The sequence below is a fragment of the Moschus berezovskii genome, chromosome 10 (genome assembly GCF_049115385.1).
Source record: "Moschus berezovskii isolate FMDL1 chromosome 10, NW_MosBer_1.0, whole genome shotgun sequence".
NCBI lineage: Eukaryota > Metazoa > Chordata > Mammalia > Artiodactyla > Moschidae > Moschus > Moschus berezovskii.
Window position 1 is genome coordinate 47,143,172 of NC_142469.1, and position 13,246 is coordinate 47,156,417.

Genomic DNA, 13,246 nt, shown 5'->3' on the forward strand with positions numbered 1-13,246 from the left:
TAACCTCATATAATCCCTTTTATAAGAGACTGTCCTTCAAATGAAATGCCAAAGATAGAGTGCATAAAAATAACCACTGAAAAGGCTGTACCCCAATCCTGAGATACTTATTAGCTTCCATTGTTAAGAATACAGCAAAGTATTACTTAATGAACTCCCTTGAGATCCAAAGCACATGATTTTAAGCAGATCATCTCAAGAACGTTAATAACAACCACACAGTTTCTCCTTCCTCAACTGTAGGAAACACTACATCGCTGCACTTGGTGCAAAGACCCTGGATGGAGGGAGGTGGGCAGTGGACACTGCAAAGGACCAAGCAGTGCCGCTGTCTGAGGGAGAAGAGTAAGAGCTGGGCCTTCTTCTTAGGCATTAGACATTTAGCTGGCTTGCCCTCTTCTACTACATTTTATCGGCTTTGGGGCTAATTTGTTCGAAAACAAGTACACAAAGTAGGACAGCATAAAACAGACTTGAATTCAGAGCCATTAAAGCGTCTGTCTACAATGCGGAGACCCGGGTTTGAGCCCTGGGTTGGGAAGATCCCCTGGAGAAGTAAATGGCAATCCACTCTAGTACTATTGCCTGGAAAATCCCATGGACAGAGGAGCCTGGTAGGCTACAGTCTATGGGGTCGCAAAGAGTTGGACACGACTGAGCGACTTCACTCACTCACTCATTTCTGACTATATGGAATACCAACTATAATAGCCTTTCAGACACAGAAGAAAAACATTCACATAAAGGATTGCATAATCAACCCTGATGTGTAAGACAAGTTCCAGACTAGTTCCACTCTTACTTTTGTCTAAAACACTAAAAGTTTAAGCCATTAAAGGACTTATTTTTAAAAGATGATGTTCTAAAATAAATATTGTCGGGAATTTGTCTGAAGGATTAAATTTCCAGCTAGAAACAAGATTTCCGTTAAATCTGCTGACAATCCTCTACCCACAGAGATCTCCTTGGAAAACTAACATTTGTTTCAAGTTTTCACACAGTAAGCAGCAGGTTCTGGTTCCTCGTTTGGAGGAATAAAATAATAACAACCTGGTGATCAGTAAAATGAACCCATTTCTTACCCAAGACAAATGAGACACATGAAGCTTTCTTGGGAAAGGAAGGGTTTGGCAGACAATTTGTTCTTCCCCTCAATAGAACAAGAAATCCTAGATGGGAAGAAATTTCTCTTAAAGAGCTACTACGCTATTACAGACAGTTTTGTCGGGTTTTATTTTCATATTAATTTTTTTAAAAATTTTTTTTCATTTAGCGATTTTTTTTTCAAGCCCTTCCACAGCTGTTTCTGCTCTTGGAGGGCAAGAGGGAACATTCCATTCCTCCCAGCCAAACCTGCACTTCCGGCACACAGAGAACCCTGGCAGCCCTGCACCCTCTGCCCACACCCACTCCCCTCAGCAGCCTCCCCACCCCCAGACCCCTCCTGCTTCCAGCCCCACGTCCTCCTCCCCACCCCAGAGGAAGCAGCAACTAACGCATGCAGTCAACGGAAAGACAGTCTCCAGAAAGTAGGTTAAAGCTGCAGCGTTTGGCCACCCCTGCCCTCCTGGCTCCAGGTTTCTTCCCGATGTGACTGAATCTCTTCTCCTTCCTACAAGGGGCTCTCGGCAAACACATGCTACTTAAATTCTCCTCCCTGGTGGCTCAGGGAGGTAAAGAATTCACCTGCAATACAAGAGATCCAGGTTTGATCCCCAGGTCGGGAAGATCCCCTGGAGAAGGGAATGGCAACTCACTCCAGAATTCTTGCCTGGAGAATCCCATGGATAGAGGAGCCTGGCAAGCTGCAGTCCATGGGGTCGCAAAGAGTTGGACATGACTGAGCAACTAACACACACTTTAAGACCATGCAGGACAAGCCAAACAAAGTCGATGCTTCAAAGGGTTAAAAACCATGACATAAAAGAACATTCCTGAAACTGACTCTGCAACGTAGAACGAAGTAGAACAGAAACAGCTTTGTTATTAACAAAATTTTCACTTAAGATTACAAAAATTAATTTGCAAGTTTTTTCAGTTTGAAAATGTATTGTGGGTGGAAATGGAGAGAATAAAAGGGCATTGGAAACACACATCCAGAATTCAGGAATACACTGGAGTCTAATCACTTTCACGGCATTATGTAAGTGATCATCAGGGCAGGAAGTTCAGTAAAAGGTAATACCGTGGAAAATGGAGGGCTGGGAAACTCATCTAATAACAAGCAACCTTAACTTTACAGTGAAAGTGAAGACCAAAGAGACACAAGGCACAGCTGAATTCAATCAGCTAGGAGGTGGCAGCCAAGCTGAGACAAACTCAGATCTCCTGGCCTCTAGGTGTTACAATAATACCACCCAGAAACACCGTGAGTCCCAGTGTCTGGATTACCATGACAACTGAAAGGGTGAAGTGAAGTGCATGGAGCACAGAGGATGGATAAGATCTACCATCCGTCCATCCATTAAACTTCAGTCTGACTTGCTTTACAACTTAGGGAATAGGTGTCTGTCTCCCCTAACACTTACTGAACCCTTACAACCAGATGCCATGTTTTATTACAGCTTCACTGCCTAGCATGGCACTGACACATAGCAGGTGTTCAAAAATATTCCTCTAATCAGTGAATTAGAGGGAAGGGGACAGCAGCCACAAAACAGGCCTGAATTATATGTTAAAATGAAATGTTATAAAAACATGAGACCACTCTCTCACCTCCGCGCTTCCAAGATGACCAAGAAAAGAAGGAACAACGGTCGTGCCAAAAAGGGCCGCAGCCACGTGCAGTCTATTCACTGCACCAACTGTGCCCGATGCGTGCCCAAGGATAAGGCCATTAAGAAGTTCGTCATTCGGAACACTGTAGAGGCCGCAGCCATCAGGGACATTTCTGAAGCGAGTGTTTTCGACACCTATGTGCTTCTCAAGCTGTAAGTGAAACTACATTACTACGTGAGTTGTGCCATTCACAGCAAAGTAGTCAGGAATCGCTCTCGGGAAGCCCAGAAGGACCAAACACCTCCACCCCGATTTAGACCTGCGGGTGCTGCCCCACCAAAGCCCATGTAAGGATCCAAGTCCTTAAAGACTGAAGAAATTTTGGTTTCTCTGAAAAGACAATAAAATGTAAATTATACTTTTAAAAAAAACATGAGACCAATAAATGATCCTCAATATGAAAAATGGAAGGAAACTTCCATTGCAAAATGTGAAATAGCATCAAGGTTTTTTCTAAAGTCAACAAGTCTCAGCCTTGAATATAAACTTCAATTATACAACCAAATTTCCCAAAGCAAGATGATATAGTCCAGTAAGCAGGCTTAAGGTTCTCCGTAATAATATTATAGAGATGGGCAGAAGGAGGGTAAGAAGGCTATTCGGGGAAGCAAGGGCTTGGGAGAATGGTCTCAGGTCCATCCAGGGTGTAGAAGCCTACCTGTCTCTACCCGTCTTGTGTTATGGAGCCCCCATTACTTGGTAATGCAGTTGATTGGCTCAGAGCACTCAGAGGCATCCTTGAAACCACAGATAACACGCCTAGTTCTAAATCTCCCCCAAGCAAACACAGGGATAACAAGAGAAATCCAAAATAGAGTCTACCTCACCTGCAATCTGAAGGAACTTACTGTATTAGTGCCTGCCCAAGCCAACACTCTGTGCTTCACAAACGTAATCTCACTTTATTTTCATGGAAAGTCTATCAGGAGGAGACTGAGGTGCAGAACAGTAACTGTCTATAGGCAGTGGGGCCAGAAATCAGGCCCAAGGCTAACTCCCACAGCAGAGCTCTAACCACTGCACTGTGCGTCCCTCTCCAGTCCCTGAACTGACTAAGGAGAGAGGCACCATTCACAAGCGACCAAGGAGCTTTCAAGGCTACACTAACCCGTGTCACTGAATTAAATGTTTTCAGCTCTAAGTTTCTATACATGGTTCCTAGGACTATGAAAGGAGAGGAAAAGCTGGAAAAAAATCACTAACCATACAGCAAGTGTTGTTGCAACTGGATCATTTGTAGAAATGACCCTTTTTTCTCAGACACTCCCCAAAAGGAACACTATGGACATGTTCCGGCTTGACCTGGGATCACTGCTTTTAGGGAATGACCAAATTGGATCACTACCATAAACTTTTGAGTGCCCAGGCCTTCCTGTGTGCTATCACCTGTGACTTATTCAAGCCAGTTTACCTGGTTGTCCCTAGCAGGCCTATCCAGGCCCCCGAGAGCTGGCACCATTCTAAGGTCCCAAAGCCAGAGACATCAGGCAAATGTCAGCTTTACCCGGGACCTTGCTATTACAAGGCTTAATCTGAAACAGGGACTCAGCTCTATACTATTTAAAATATGTAATTAGTTTATTATTGAGCCAGAAATGATTAGCTTGCTTTCAAACTATGTGAATTTTAAAACATGATGTCTTTTGCCTGCCAGATGACAGCACGATCGGGTTGCTTCTGTTTAGCCTCAATCAAAAACTCTGGTAGAAAACTGCTCGAAGGCTTTGTATGCATGCTATTTTATTATTTGTCTTCTGGCATCAAAATCTGAAGAAACAGAAATCACTGACAATGCAAGCACACTAAGAGGGTGGATGTGGAGGTGCTGAGTGGGTGAGTTCAACAGCTTGAGAGTTTGACATCTGAGATCCAGGAAAACTGCCTTTCTCTTCTTAGGGTACAATCCCTCTCTTCATGTGGAATTCACTGGCTGTAGCATCACACATACAAACACTGACTGTTTCCAGCTCTTCAGATGGTCTGGCTCAGAAAAAAATGGTTCTTTTCTGTCTTGTTATTTCAAGAGCAATGAATTTCTTTCTGGTAGCTCTGAAATATATGCCAATGTGTGGGCACAGTCACAGCTACGCACGGGCCCACACCCTGGAAAGACTGGGAGGGGTGGAGGCACATTTTTTTCAGCTAGAGCAGGAAAAAGTTGGGGCTGGTATTTATAAAACAGACATGTGTGTATGCATCTGGAAGCAGACTCCCTTCCAAGTGTCAGTGTTAATTATTCTAATAATCATTAAAAATCAAGGTGTTACTGGTGAAAGCAGAAAAAGGAAGCAAATGCCACATAACAGAGTATCTCCTGCTGGCTACTGCAAACACAACCACTGACGGACTTTTTCTTTACGGGAATAAAGAGTACAGTAGTCAACTCTACAAAATGACTCAGGCCTGCACCCCCTCTATCCACTCCACACCCCAGTGAAATCTGGCTAACGAGGAGTCTCCTGAGGAACTGCTCCCTCTACCTGAGAACCTCACCTGCAAGACTAGCATTTCACAGTACTGGTTTTGCAAGATTTCTTCTTGTTTAAAATCACAGGATGCAAAAGTGGCTGATGACCAATACGATGATGTTGCTAAATGCCGAGTGAATCAACCATTTATTCCCGGACACTCCTGGGTGCCAATTACACACACAGATGAGCACCAGCCAGCCTGAAAGTCCACATGAATGATCAGAAAAAGATAGGAGATGACATTTCCATTTGCTGAAGAACCAGGCATTCATTCCATTTTTTTTCCCTGAAGAAAACACTGATTGAGCCACTTGTATACAAGTGCATTTTAATTTATAATCTAGGATGTTCTCAAATGTGCAAGCTAACCATTAGCACTACCCCTCAAATTATGATGAATGAAGCTGATTGAATGTGCATGGGATAAATCAGTTTCTCTGAAAACCATGACATGAACGCAGTATTTTAACACTAATATGTACTAGGCTGTCATCTCCTCACGTACACTGCTAGGTAAGCTTGAAAGCACTTAAGAAACTGGAAGCAACTAGCGTCAGTGGTGATACTAATCTATCACCCAAAGGGCAGGAGGGATAATATTAATCAGCAAGGACAGTCATACAAGAGACTAAGAGTCCATGGGACACAAGAGACACGACATGCGTGGTGGAGAGTTGGAGGTGAGACCACTCCTCCCCCAGCAGGCGTCACAGCGCTCCAGGGCGCCCTGGTTCCCACACTTGCTGCCTGTGATTCCAAAGCCATGCCTGAGGACGCAGGACCCCTGGCTTTACAACTACCTCCTTGGCTGAGTCTCATTCGGCAGGTTTGGCCCTCAGATTCTCTCCTCCAACTTCCTGGAGCTCATCACCTGGAATTCCTGAACTTTCCAATTCTTTCTCCTTAGGTTGTTCATTTGCTAATAGGAAATGTGTATGAGCTCATAGCACAACCAGGCCCTAGGTCTTTCCCGAAGACTTAACAAATCATCATACATACAGGGTCCACTGAAACCAATCCCTTTACATCAAGGCAAGGGAGGAAACACACACAAGAACAGATACTGCTGAGCCATTCTTAGGTTCAAAGGTAGCTTCATGTAACACACTTTAGACTCTCTGGGGCATCATGTGGAATAATATCACTATATTACCTGTTTCTCCAGCAACATGTTTATCAGGTTCTTCCAAACTGCTGTGACCTAGGGTCTCCCCAAATAAAAAGATAGCCAAGTCCTGATGCTAATTTGTGGACAGAACAGGAAATCACATTAAGCTTCTCATAAGGTTAACAATCCAAGTTGGGAGACAATTCTCCACTGAGTCTCTGCAGGTCTTGCAAGCAAAGTACGAACAGCCCTTAGTTCTAGACTATCATTCAAAGATGTCTGTGTTTGCATAGTGAACAGCCTTGAAAAACAGCGATGACACTGCACTCCAGAACAAAGGACAGATGTGCTGATTGCTCATTACCAAACATTTAGGATCCCCAAACTCAGGATTCCTCTTCCATTAACCAAACCCGCTGCATGTACATGCATCAACCTAGACTCATCTGTGTCACTCATTCCCATGGGATTTGGAAGCAAGGATGGAGCAATGGAAAATATGTGGCTGCTCATGCTGCTTGCTGGACAACCAGTGAGTAATAAATTCTTTGCCTTTGACCCAGGAGTCTCATGTCCAGCAGGGTCAAATCTCAGATCCTCCCAGTTCCTGACAGTCTGCTACTTCAGTTTATGAACTGCTGACACTTCCTTAACTGTACCAGATAAAACCGGGCAATTCATCTCTAGCTAACTTTCTTCTCTACTCCTACATAAATGAGGAGAAACAAAGATAATGGGATGGAGGAAAAGGAGGTCACGAGTAAGAGGCATTTTGAATGTTCTGATCTGGCTCTGCTGAGAACCCATAAGGCTTTATGAATGCAAACCATGACTAGAGGGGGAGGGGCAGGGGAAAAGGAAAAGCTCCTCCCGTAGCCACTGTGCAGTGTTTCGTTTGCATCGGTCACCATCTTTGTCAGAGGTTGCTCAACTCTGTGGTTTGCTCATGAAGGGCAGAGTGAGCAGCTGCTTGGGTCTGTCGCTTTTGCCTTCCTCTTCCACTGAACAAGAGAACAGACCACATTATGTCCTCTAGGTACCATATGTTGAGTTTCTGCAGTGGCCAGATCTCCATCAGGGAGCCCTGGGCCATTCTCAGAGGGAAGAGGCTCTCCCTAGTCCTTCTGACTTGCCTATGAGCTACCCCAAGTCTCACCCTGATGGAAATACTCTCATGGTCTTTATCTCGCCACAGTGACTGTCGGTGCACCTGTCACGTAGGCAGAAGCCTGAGATTCCCTCCTCCTTCTATGTGAGCTCTTCTACATACATTTGCTTCATTCCTTGGACAGTATTTAGCAGCTTCAGACCTGCAGAAAGGAAGACGGACTAGGCGGTTCCTGTGAACCAAGAGCAAACGCACACACATTTAAACACTCCAAGTTTTCAAAAGAGAGTTAATTTTCTAGCTTATTAACTATGAATCAGGAGCCTCTACTATGAAATATAAAAACCTTACAAGATAATATAAAAACCTTCATGCTCTTCAGTTTTTAACTACTGATTTAAGTCAGACATGTTCTGGTACACAGGAAATTGGTATTTTCTTTTCCCTCCCCTTTCCTCTTGGATAACCTACTTCCATTCTTGGCAAAATGAGGTGTATATTTACTATAGTGTTCACATGCACCTACACGTCCAGAGACTCTGGAATGAGGCTGGGTTGTTGCCACACAGCCAAATAATGTGCCCTTTGAGAAATAATTATCAATTAGAGTGCTATAAAATGGGCCAGCAGTTTTACTCCACTCACACTGTGTGGTATTTTGGCCACCAAACACAACAAGCTTTCTTCAGTTCTCTTTACATCAATCAGAAAATTACGTTAATTTGCTCCGATGCTATTTGTGGACATATGTGGAAAGAATGCAGACATCCAGGGGTAAATTAAGAGTCAATTCACTCCACTTGGGCAGCAGGTCCCCACACAGACACTAACATTATACAGGGACCCCAGCCTGGGCTGTAGCAACAGCTCTACAGTAAGGAACTATTAGCAACAACTTGCAAGTCATCAATTTTCAGAGTTTTTGAGTCTAGAGTAGCTGCCAAAAGAATTTGGCAAAAGCCATCATTTTAAAAACACCAATTTAAGCTACAGTAAGGTATTCTTACTATAGCAAATAGGTTTTATTTTGTCTCTTTATATAGGAGGTTGGAAAATAGAAAAAATAAAGGTTTGAAATTTAGATACCACTTGGACATTTTAAGTCTTACAGTTTTTCTGTCCTTCTTCCTGACAGCTCTCTTTTAAGTGACATTATGTTTGCTGATAATTATTAAAATATATCCTGGGGGGAAAGACACATAAAAATAGGAAGAAGTTATATATAAGTTCTTAACAGAAGAAAAACTGGGAAGACTTAAAGAGCAAAAGAAGGCACAACTACATCCCTTGTTCCATCCTGACACACGGAAGACTCTTAATACATCTTCTTGACAGGATAAATGAATTCCCCCCTCGTTTTCTCTATTGAAGTAATCCATGCTGAATAAAGTTAGCGTCTGTAATACAATGCAGGAAGTCCAGCATTACAGAGGTAGACACTCTTTTCTCAGGTTCTCCATCTCCAAGGAAATCTATCTCTTGCATTTAAAGTCACAGTAAATAAAGTATCAGATTTATGTAAGTTTAAGTCATCTGTGGTAAACTTCAGAAACACTTAGAAATTCAAAATGTGGATATTATTCATTTTACTAGAAATCACACTCATGCTTCAGGTGAACTATACAAACTACTGTAACACAGTAGGAAAGAACATTTTATTTTTAATTAAGATTCATGTTTAAAACTGAGGAAAATAAACATTTAAATTGATTTGCAAAAGTATTAAGTAGGTACAAACTTAAAAAAAATCAGTATCTATTAAAAATGTACATTACCTTTGACTTAGAAGAACTGATCACTTCTCTTTCATGAAAATAGTTCACTATTAATTTTGGGCTTTTTGTCATATATAGCCAAACGTAACTGGAAGGACTGATGCTAAAGCTGAAACTCCAATACTTTGGCCACCTCATGCGATGAGTTGATTCACTGGAAAAGTCTCTGATGCTGGGAAGGATTGGGGGAGGGAGGAGAAGGGGACGACAGAGGATGAGATGGCTGGATGGCATCACCGACTCGATGGACATGAGTTTGAGTGAACTCCGGGAGTTGGTGATGGACAGGGAGGTCTGGCGGGCTGTGATTCATGGGGGCTGCAAAGAGTCAGACACGACTGAGCGACTGAACTGAACTGAACTGAATCCTACCTGTAAGACCCAGAAATTCTATTTTTAGAATTAATCTGATTAATGCACCCTTCTGCACACACACACATTCATTCTCCAACTTCTGTATATATTTGAATGATAACAAAATACCACTGATTACAAAATTACACTTATTAATAACAGTAATGAGAGGTTAAATGGTAATGAGCAGCTTAAAACTCAACATTCAAAAAACAAAGATCATGGCATCCGGTCCCATCACTTCAAGGCAAATAGATGGGGAAACAATGGAAACAGTGACACACTTTATTTTCTTGGGCTCCAAAATCACTGCAGATGGTGACTGCAGCCATGAAATTAAAAGACGCTTGCTCCTTGGAAGAAAAGCTATGACAAACCTAGATAGCATATTAAAAAGCACGGACATTACTTTGCTGACAAAGGTCCATCTAGTCAAAGCTATCGTTTTTCCAGTAGTCATGTATGGATGTGAGAGTTGGACCACAGGATGGCTGAGCACTAAAGAATTGATGCTTTTGAACTGTGGTGTTGGAGAAGACTTTTCAGAGTCCCTTGGACTGCAAGGAGATCCAACCAATCCATCCTAAAGGAAGTCAATCCTGAATATTCATTAGAAGGACTGATGTTGAAACTGAAGCTCCAATACTTTGGCTGCAAAGAGCGGACTCATTGAAAAAGACCCTGATGCTGGGAAAGATTGAAGGCAGGAGGAGAAGGGAACAACAGAGAATGAGATGGTTGGATGGCATCATGGATTCAATGCACATGAGTTTGAACAAGTTCCGGGAGATGGTGAAGGACAGGGAAGCCTGGCGTGCTGCAGTCCATGGGGTTGCAAAGAGTCGGACACGACTGAGTGACTGAACAATGAGAGGTTTCTAATCACATCAGGTAGACAGTGCAATAGAAACACCTAGCAAGAAAGGTATTTCTACACCTGTTTCCCATCTACCTTGATGCATGTGTCATCAGACAATTCACAAGTGTTTTTCAATGAATGACCGTGTATGTGCTGGACACTGCCAGCCTTCAATGGCACGAGGCTGGCAGAGCAAACACTGATTCTCATGGCCTCGTCTCAAGTTTCAGTAGTTCTGATTTGGAGGCCACTAGGGACAGGGACCCAGCACATTTGCAAGTGATGAGGCTCTATTTATTGTGAGGCTCTCAACACTTCTTGATTTGGATCCACTGGATCTCAAGAGAAAGAACACTTCCGTGGTTTCAGACATAAAAATGAATCATGCAAGTTATGGCTGAGAGACAGATGGTCTTAGTTTCTAGGAATTAATTTTACAATAACACAATATATAAAGCTATTTCTACCGATCATGGCAATTATACAGGGCCATCCACACCTTAGCAATGATTTTCACAAATCTATCAGAAATAACATCAACAGCCAGTGAGCAAAGAATATCTACAACATACCACAATGTTCTAGCTTGGACAAAGGCCTGCTCTTCTGACTCTGGAGCAACATGAAATGAGTAGAAAGTAAGGCAGACATAGTGACGTCACCAGTCTCCACTCAAGCCCAGAGCATCGTATACGAAAAACAAAATCCTATCCAATAAGAAACCAACAATCTCCCATCTGGACATCGTGGGATAGCATCCAGTAAGAGAATTAAAAGAAAACTCTGTATTCCCATGGAACCAAACAGTGGTCAGCTATCCATCCCTAAAATGAATTTTCAAAAATCAGGAAATGAGTAAACGAAGAAATCTGTCACAAAGCTATTGCAATATTCTGAATAATGAATGCTATACAAGAATAGAAACTTTATTACATTAAGATACCACATGACTGTCTCAATTTTTCATGTCTAAAGGTTGGATATTGAAAATTGCATCTATGAAGTTCTAATAAACAGAGCAGTATTGCAAATGTTTAATTATGCTAATTTCATCCATATCTAAGAACATGCTGGGGAAAGAGTCTTGAACCCAGTTAGGTAGGTACTATGGGTTGTAGTCATTGAATGTTGAAAACGGAGTCATCTCCAAGAGAAGATGATAAGATGGGTGATTTAATCAGAGGAAAGGAGATTACTTAGTAACTGATATCTCACATCTATTTCACTGATAAATACTACGCAGTTACTCTCCAAGTCCGTGTGGGATGAAAAGAATTATTTCAGAGTTTAAACTGTCCCTTGCAACATCTTTTAAACTCTTCTTAATATGCTATTGAGTCCATTCCTGGCACTTCATAAATAAAGCTATAAAGTCTTGGCTCTGAACAGGCTATTGGGGCATCAACACCTCTGCCAGAAGGCAAGGCCACTGGCCAGGACTACCAACATCTCTGGTGTCTCCCACACAACTCCTAACACAGGGCTCTGCACTCTTTCCATTAAACTGCAACCACCCTAATTTACAGTCCATGATGTCACAAGTGTTGGACAAGACTTAGCAATTTAATTTCCCCCTAATTTAAAAAGGGGGGAAAACCCCTAGAAATCACAATATATGTTTAATGGACTAATAGCTCTTTTGGAAAGTGATTTTTAGTTTACTAACGTTTCGTCCTTAGGAATAAATGTCCCACACATCGTCTCAATTTCCTTTTCCTTCAGGATTTGAGCAAACCCCTAGGCCATTCCATCCTGATCACCTCCCCAGAACTAGCACCTGAAGCTGATGTGAGTCCTCTGATTGTTAACTTTGAAGATGCCATCACTTCAAGATGACTGTGGCTGGAGGTAAAAGAGAAATAAGACCTACCCTGACACAGGGTGGATCCAGAGTGGCCGTGGGAGGAAGGAATGATAATCAAGGGGCAGCCTCTCCCTCTCCCCTCACGCAGACAGACAGGGCTGGAGCAGTGGAGGAAGAAGTTGAGGGGCCTCATGTATACACATTCAAACAGGTATTTACTGAGATCCTTTCAAGCACCAGGTATACAAACATCAGTGAACAAGACACAGCCCCAGTCTCATTCATGGATTTTACAATTTTGCGGGGTGAGGGAGAGATAAGGGACAGACAATAATTAAAACAAACAAAGAATAATTACAAATTGTGAAAAGCGCCCTGAAGGAAAACAACAGAGAGTCACAAGAGAAAGTAACAGGGTGGTTTGGAGGAACCTAAGATTTACACTGGAAAGTCATGAAAGACCTAAGACCTGGAGGATGAACAACCAAGCAGTGAAAGTCATCAGGGTGGATGGATTTACCTACAGAAAAAAAGGGAGGAGAATCTGAGATGTTCTCCTGAAGTCACACAACATGAGGTCAGGTAGAGATGAGGACCTAAATTGAGAGGAGCCACCAGACAAGAGGGGCTGTGGTGGTCATGACTGTGAGAATGCAGTACTTCCAGAAGACACAGCAGGCACCACTCAAAGGTGCAGAGAAAGGAGGAGGTGAACACTGTCCATGAGCTTTGGCAACAAAGAGGTATCACTGGTGGCCTTGGTAACAGCAGTATTGGCAGTGCCAGGGGCAGAAGTCAGGGAAGATACCAGCAACCGATAATAAATAATAAACCATAATAATAAGTCCTAGTCATAATTAGAAAGGTAACATTTACTGAGTGCTTATTATGTACTAAGCACTGTTTTAACAATATTACCCCATGCTCTGCAAATGAGAACACTGACCCCTCAGGAAATCTGCCCAAGACTGCATGCTGTGTGTGGAGGG

The 13,246-nt window shown here is 42.6% G+C and overlaps 1 protein-coding gene and 1 pseudogene across 5 annotated transcripts in view; one reads left to right on the forward strand and one right to left on the reverse strand.

The window, feature by feature from the left end:
• FOXO3 (forkhead box O3) overlaps window positions 1-13,246 on the reverse strand; it is a 123,978-nt gene that overhangs the window by 29,049 nt on the left and 81,683 nt on the right. The window lies entirely within an intron of this gene.
• On the forward strand, window positions 2,731-3,069 carry LOC129561026 (small ribosomal subunit protein eS26 pseudogene; annotated as a pseudogene).